The sequence below is a fragment of the Phocoena phocoena genome, chromosome 19, assembly GCF_963924675.1.
Source record: "Phocoena phocoena chromosome 19, mPhoPho1.1, whole genome shotgun sequence".
Classification (NCBI taxonomy): Eukaryota; Metazoa; Chordata; class Mammalia; order Artiodactyla; family Phocoenidae; genus Phocoena; species Phocoena phocoena.
In genome coordinates, this window is record NC_089237.1 from 14,213,820 (window position 1) to 14,221,933 (window position 8,114).

Sequence of the window (8,114 nt, forward strand, 5' to 3'; positions counted from 1 at the left end):
ATATTCATTTAGACAAACAGCACAATCTCCCTACAGTCTTATAGGGAGTACACGTAGGGAGTGTATGACCTTGGGCACTTCTTTATCTTGCCCAAAGACCTGGAGCTCATTTCTTCATCAACCAAATGAGGGGATTGGGCACTGTCATCTTGAAGGTCCCATTAAGGTGCACAAATATTTTCTTGTGAACATACTATGTGCCAGACACAATTCTAGGTGCTTGGGGTATATCAGTGAAGAAAATAGACTAAGATACCCACCCTCGTGGAACTTGGATTCTAGCAGGGAGAGACAGAAATAAGCAATTAATATAGTAAGTATATTATATGGTATGTGAGAAGGTGGTGAGGGCTATAGAGAAAGAATCGAGTAGGTTGAAGGGGAAAGGAAATCGGGGTGGGGACAGGGGGCACTATTCAATAGGGTAGTCTGGGCAAATCTCATTAAGAAGTGAGGTTTGGGGAAAGACAAGGGAGCAGAGGGAGTTAACCAAGTAGAGGATATCTGGGGGAAGAGAGTGCAGGCAGAGAGAACAGCTAGTGCAAAGGCCCTGTGGTACAGAAGCACGGAGGCCAAAGGGCTGGGTGGGGGGAGGGGATTAGCAGGAGATGAGACCAGCTTCATTGCTGGTTCTGACAGAAAAAGAAAAGTTGCCTAATTGTAAATAGATATGTTTCTTCATATGCTTGTTCCAATCCTGCTCTTCCAAGTGTGTTCTCCAGACCAGCAGCATCACAATCAACCCGCAGCTTGTTAGAAAAGCAGAATCTTAGGACCTACCTCAGTCCCACCGAATCAGAATCCTGATGAACAATATCTCCGGGTGATTATGAATCATATATGGGAAGACACGCTTGAAAGGATACCACCTTTATAAATATACAGGTATTTTATTTTATTTTTTATTGAAATATAATTGATTTACAATGTTGTATTAGTTTCAGGTGTACAGCAAAGCGATTCAGTTACATACATACATATATATGTACATATATATACCCATACATATTCTTTTTTAGATTCTTTTCCATTATAGGTTACTACAAGATATTGAGTACAATTCCCTGTGCTCTACAATAGGTCCTTGTTGGTTATGTATTATATGTATAATAGTGTGTATATTTTAATCCCCAACTCCTAATTTATCCCTCTCCCCACTATACAGGCATTTTTTTTTTTTTGCAGACCCTGCATCGGCAGGCAGACTCTCAACCACTGCGCCACCAGGGAAGCCCCTATACAGGCATTTTAAACAGCATATGCTTTACCAAAGAAGAGCCTTCTTTGACAGACAATCCTTAAATTGCCCTTTCACAAGGGCTGTTGAAGGACAAGGGCTACCGAGAGTGCCACCTAGTGGTGGCATAAGAAAATTGACATCTCTAAGACAAAGATCACGCGGAGATTGTGTCGTTTTTTGGTTTTCTTGGCCACACCCCGAGATTTGTGGGATCTTAGTTCCCTGGCCAGGGATTGAACCCGCACCCCCGGCAGTGGAAGTACAGAGTCCTAACCACTGGACCGTCAGGGAATTCCTGGAGATTGTGTAGTTTTAACACAATTAGTTGGACTTTTCAAGTATCCCCATGTCAGATAAAAGTAAAACAGGCTGAGGAACTGCTCTCGATTAAAGGATGCTAAAGAGCCTGGACAACTAAATGCAACACGTGATCCTGGATTAGATCCCAGACCCTTTGAAAAAGAGCTATTCAAGGACAATGCTGGGCCGCTTGGGAACATTTGAATGTGGAATGTATATAAGATACTAGGATAGTGTTTCTGTTCAATTTCCCCAGTGTGATAATACACCATGGTTATGCAGGATGTTTTCTTAGCAAGGAATAAAGTGTCATGATGTCTGTACCTCAATTTCAAACAATTCAGCAAAAATTAAAATTAATACATAGAAAGAGAGAACAAGTGTGCAAAATGTTAACAACTAGTGAATCTAGGTGAAGAATATACAAGTGTTCATTGTACTACTTCTTGTAACCTTTCTGAAGGTTTGAAATTTTTCAGAATTAAAAAAAAGAGGGGAGCGCAATCATCTGTGAATACATTTTAAGGCACAAGGAACTACTCCAGGAGCCCTGGAACCAGTGGACCAAGTGGTAACAGCTGGGGTAACCTTGAACCTTCCCCGCCACAGTGGTTATCTCTGTTTCTCTGGCTGATTTCCCTAGAGAGATTAAAGACCAAACCTTTGAGCAGATGGAAAGCTGAAGTGATGGGGTCCCAAGGAGCAAAGGTGGGAAATCATCTCAGGCCTGGGTCTCCAGGCCTGGCTGTATCATGGGCTCCATTTCCCCTCTATTTCATTCTTTCATTCCCTATTATTTTAAATTACAAATATGGTGCATATTTATTGTGGAAAAAATCCAAACAATATAGAAGGATAGAGAGCGAAATATGAAAACTCTTTTTTTAAATAAATTTATTTATTTTTTTCTGCGTCAGGTCTTTGTTGCAGCACGTGGGGTTTCTCTAGTTGCAGCGAGTGGGGGCTACTCTTCGTTGCAGTGCGCGGGCTTCTCATTGCAGTGGACTCTCTTGTTGCAGAGCACAGGCTCTAGGCACGTGGGCTTCAGTAGTTGTGCCACATAGGCTCAGCAGTTGTGGCTCACAGGCTCTAGAGCGCAGGCTCAGCAGTTGTGGCTCAGGGGCTTAGTTGCTCCGCGACATGTGGGATCTTTCCGGACCAGGGATCGAACCTGTGTCCCCTGCACTGGCAGGCGGATTCTTAACCACTGCGCCAACAGGGAAGTCCCTGAAAACTCTTCTTAAAACCATTTCCCTGCTCCCATGCACCCTGCCTAGAAATAACCAGGGTGAACAGTTCCTTCCAGGCTCCTTTCTGTTTAGTGATAATCCCTGTTTATGCACTTTCCATGAGGGACAAGGTTTGTTTGGTTTTGCCTATTTATCCATGGTGCCTGGCATATAATATTAAATGTTGGTTGAATAAATTGTTGCCTTTCACAGAAACGGGGTCATTCTGAACATATTTTTCTTCTGCCTGCTATTCTCATTTAACAGTAGATATTTTCCCTCCGTCTATACAGGTTTGTCTTTTTCGCCTCATTATTTTTAATTGTTAAATGTTGCCTGGTGCAGCAGCCTGGTATCCCGTGATATGCAGGGGTCTTCACTTATTTAATCAGTTACCCTTTAGTGGGCTTTTTTTCTCCATTGTAAACAGCTGGGAAAGCCCTTGCAAATAGCATCACGCACAGGTGGGAGCATTCTCTAAGTAAGATTTCTAGCCTGAGAACTGCAGGTCAGAGGATATTTAATGTTTGAATGGCTATTGTCCTCCTTTGGCCTTGGTCATGGGCAGTTCCCTCCTCCTGGAAGCTTCTCGTTGCCTACTACACTGTAGGTGGCAGAGACCCTCCTTGAGCATGGCCAAGGGAGCTGTGGCCTTTTCCATTCTCGGGCAGGAAGGAGCTGGCCCAGCAGGCATCTTCCTTTGGTGCAGGTGGGTCCAGACACTGAGAAACTCTGCCCTCACTTGTCAGAGTTGGATGGAGGCAGATAGGGAGAAAATGTGAGTGCCATTCTAGGTGGTGGGCAGCTAGCCAGGGGCACGGCTACCCGCACGGTGGGTATGAGCGTCTCAGGTGAGGGGACCTGCTCCTTAGCTGAGACTCTGGGGAGGAAGAAGCTAAACTCAAAGTCTACATGCCTCAGCAAAAGAAAGAGACAGAGGCAGAGACACGCACAGAGCGAGAGATTGAAGCTCCTCTAGGAAAACAAGCCGCATAAGCCCACAAAAACAAATGAAGTGATGGGTGTTCACAGCATTCGTTGGCAAAATTACCAAGCGTGCACAAAAAGAAAATAATGACTGTGCATTCCCAGGCTTGATTAAACAGTAATTATACTTCAAAAGCTCGTTAAATGTCCCTCTTAAAAAAACATCAAGCTAGGCGATTTTTCTTTCACATTTAATAGCAACTATTCTTGTATTCTTTCTTGTCCAAAGTGGCCATAATAATGGGGGCGTGGTGAGACAAGCACCCTCACAAACTGCTGGTGGGAGAAGGGAGCAGCAAAATCTTTCTGAAGAATAACTCCTCCGAGAGCCTGAAACACCTTCCTGCCCTTTGGCTCAATCATTCTGTTTCTAGGAATTTCTCCTAAGGCCATCAATAGACCCATAGACAGAGAAATACATACAAAGATGTTCATTACAGCCTTGTTCATAGTACAAAATATTGGAATTCACCTAAGCAGTGACCCTTAATGAGGGATGCATTTTATTTTTTTTAATTTATTTTTTTGTTTGGCCACGCCGTACGGCTTCAGGGATCATAGTTCCCCGACCAGGGATTGAACCCAGGTTCTCGGCAGGGAAAGCTGTAGTCCTAACCACTGAACCACCAGGGAGTGTCTGAGGGATGCGTTTTAGAATCAACTGGAAGTTTTTTAAACGCGTGTGCATGCACACATGCTGGTACACACACACACACTGGGGCAGAATCTGGGTGGCCAGCTGTGGTTTGAGTGCCTCTGTTTTTAACTAGCTCACACAGGTCATTCTTATGCTAATGAAAATTTGAGATTCATTCACCCTGATCCCTCTAGGATTATGGGTATTTCTTCTTTAAATATATACCATATATACATGTGTCTTTTTTCAAATCTCACAGTGGGCATGAATTACTTTTATAACTAGAAAAATATATTAAGAAAATAGACTAGAGGACAGCTAAGGAAGTTCAACTGACAAACACCTATTGTGTACCAGGCCTTGTGCATGGTGTTAATTCTGAAATAAAGCAAGCGCAATCTGCCCTTTGAGAAGCTCACAGCCCTCCGCAGGGGATGAGCCATGGGAAGACAAATATTATCTGGAAAGACGTGTTGTAGTAGAGGTAAGTGCTCGGGCTGGTGCAACCCAGGGAGTAATTAGCTCTGGTTAGAAGCCTTAGGAAACCACTTGCAGAAAAGGAGACGCTTTGGCCAGTCCTTGAGGCACATGGAGGGAGGGAAGGAGGGAAACAGCATTGCAGGCTCAGGGAGGGAACAGCTTGTGCAAAGGCAGAGGCATGAACACCCTGGCTCGTCTGAGGAAATGTGAGCATCGAGGTGTGGCTGGAGCAGAAGGTTGACACAAGGCGAAGAGGAGAAACTGGAGAGGCAGGTGGGCCCAGCCCAGGAGCTTGTGGGACCTGGGCTGGAAGGCCAGTGGTTCCCAGACGGTGTGCCGAGGAACACCAGTCCTCCTTCTGACTGATGGATGCTCAGTGCAAAGGGGTTCCAGGGCAAAATGACTTTGGAAAACTCTAGGTTAAAGTGGGAGTTTTTTTGTTTTTGTTTTTCCTTTCTTTTTAAAATTGCAGGACACACCAAAACCCTTACTAATAAACAAACAAATAAACCCTTACTAATAAACAAAGATGCCAGGGATTCTCCAAGACTGGTCAGCATAGATAGCATGTCCCAAGTTGATTTAACACAGACCGGCCACCTCTCCCCACACACACTTTATTGCTATTGTTGTTTTAAAGAAAACTTATTCTATCTTATACAGTGACATCCCCAGGGTGTAGTTTGGGGAGCTCAGCTGTAGTCAGTAGGAAGCCCAGGAGAAAAAGCAGTGACATGGGAAGAGCTCAAACTTAGGAGTCCCCAGACCTGGGCTCAAATCCCAGTTCCACTGTATACCAGCTCAGTGATCTCGACAGAGTTACAGAAGCAAATTACCTTATTAGTAAGGTGGGACTAATGACAACTACCTTGTAGGCTTTTGGAGTTGAATGAAAGAACACCGGCCATGTGGTAGATGCTCAATAGGTTCTGAGTAATCGACAGTCATCATGAAAATCTTTTCATCTGTGTTTCAGAAAGATCCCTTAGCGGCTGGCTTGGAGGGTACTTAGCCAAATTCAGGCCTGGAGGCAGGGGACCAATGAACATGCCCTGTGGCTGCGACAGGCAGGAAGTCACAGGACTGGGTGACTAGATTCAGCGAGAAGGGGACTATTGAGGGAATCCCTGGGTCTGGGGGTGCATGGGGCATTTCACCAGAAGAGAAAGTCCAGGCAGAGCAGCATTTTCGGGAGGAAAATAATAAATTGTTTCTAACCCAGACTCTTTTGCGTGATTTAAAGCTGGCTCTAAAAGCTACTCCTTGATGTATTAATTTTTTTTAGAATTGTAGACACAGTGATTACTCCTGGTTTCAAATTGCGTTTCACGTTGTTTCTTCTTTGCCAGACTCAGAGGGTTTCTGTTATGTCTTTTCCCCAGCTTATAATAACAAAAGAAGGAAGAATAAATTTTAGGTGGGAAAATTAGTTGCTCAGCTCTCGCCTGAAAATTACCATGTATGCGTGTGTCTCGGTGCTGTGTCTCGGTGCTGTCACAGAAGAAAGATTCTGTAGTTCCACAGGCGTGGGGTGGGAGTGGGAGAGGAAACGCTGCCTTTTGGATGGATACCAGTGGCACTTAGATGTTTCTGCATTGGGAAACAGCAGCACATCCCCTTATGAAACTGTGTTCACCATGAATCCGCCACTGATTATAAAGAGCAAATGGTAATAAGAGGACCATGCCAGACCTTTTGCTTAGGGTAAATCTGACCCTTGTGACCTTTCAGGAAGACAGGTCAAGGCAGCACCATTTTGTAGATGAGGATACTGATGCTTAGGGAGGTTAAGTCCCTTGCCTGAGGTCACGCAGCTTAATTAGGGCACTTCTGAGATTCCAGCTCAGGTCCTTCTGCTTCCAAAGTGCAAACTCCACGATCCCATTTCCACATGTCTCTGGAGGATGCAAATAAAATGCTTCGCACAGCACCTGGCACATAGCAGGCACGCAGTCAATGTTAGCTGCTATTCCTAAAACTCAGAGCAGGGTGGCTGCCAGCAGTAAAATCTGAGAGCTACTGTGAGGACCCCAGCCCCAAAGGTAATAGTAGCACATGTTTGTGCTGAATGTTCTCATCGGCATGTCCCTTAAGCTTCACAGCATTGGCAGCAGGAGGGAAACTTCCTCCTCTATGTCAGTTTGGGAGTTATACAGGCAAGAAAACCAAAGACTGAGACTTGCCTGGGATCACACAGTAAGGAGGGCAGAATGGGACGTGGACTCAGATCTCCTGACTCTAGCATTCCCTCGCTTGTGGCCCCATCACTCCAGCCAGGGTTGATGACTTTAAGTCTCTGTCTATTCTGCCTTCATAACACCTTCTCGTCTGCATATCAAATCTCCCTCTGCTTCTCTCTTATAAAGACACTTCTGATTGCCTTTAGGGCCCACCCAGATAAAACAGGATAACCTCTCCATCTCAAGATCCTTAACTTCTTCACATCTGCAAGGGTATTTTTTTGCATATAAGGAACATCCACAGGTCCATGGATTCAACTGTATATATCTTCTGGGGTCATTTCTCAGCACTCCCCAATAGCTAAATAAATTCATTTATTTGCTAACTATCCTCCAAGGCCGTGGGGATTGAGAGCTGGGAGAAGAGTGTCCTGACAGAGAGAAAAAGAGGAAGAAAGAGGGAGATGGGGCTGAGGTCTGGGTTGGGCTCAGGCAGCCCCTCTGAGTTTTGGGAGTTGAATGAGCAGTAGGACTCTCACTGGATGCCCTCGGGGAGGGTTCAGCAAACCATAAACCACCAGCTGGCTGCTGTTTTTATAAATAAAGTTTTATTGGAACACAGACATGCCCATTTGTTGCATACCGTCTGTGATTGCTTTCGAGCACAGTTGAATAGGCAGAGTTGAGTAGCTGCAACAGAAACCATATGGCTGGGGTGGGAGGATTGCGAGACTGAAATTGACACATATTCATTATTGATACTATGTATAAAATAGACAACTGATGGGAACATACTGTATGGCACAGGAAACCCTACCTAATGCACTGGGGTAACCTACATGGGAGGGAAATCCAAAAGGAAGGGGATATCTGTATATGTATGGCTGATTTATTTTGTTGTGCAGTGGAGGCTAACACAACATTTTAAAGCACCCATACTCCAATAAAAATTAAAAAAAAATAATAAACCATATGGCTCACAAGCCTAAAATGTGTACTGTCTGTCCTTTTATGAAAAAGTTTCCCAATCCCTGCACTAGAGAAGTAGGAGAAGCAAGGTG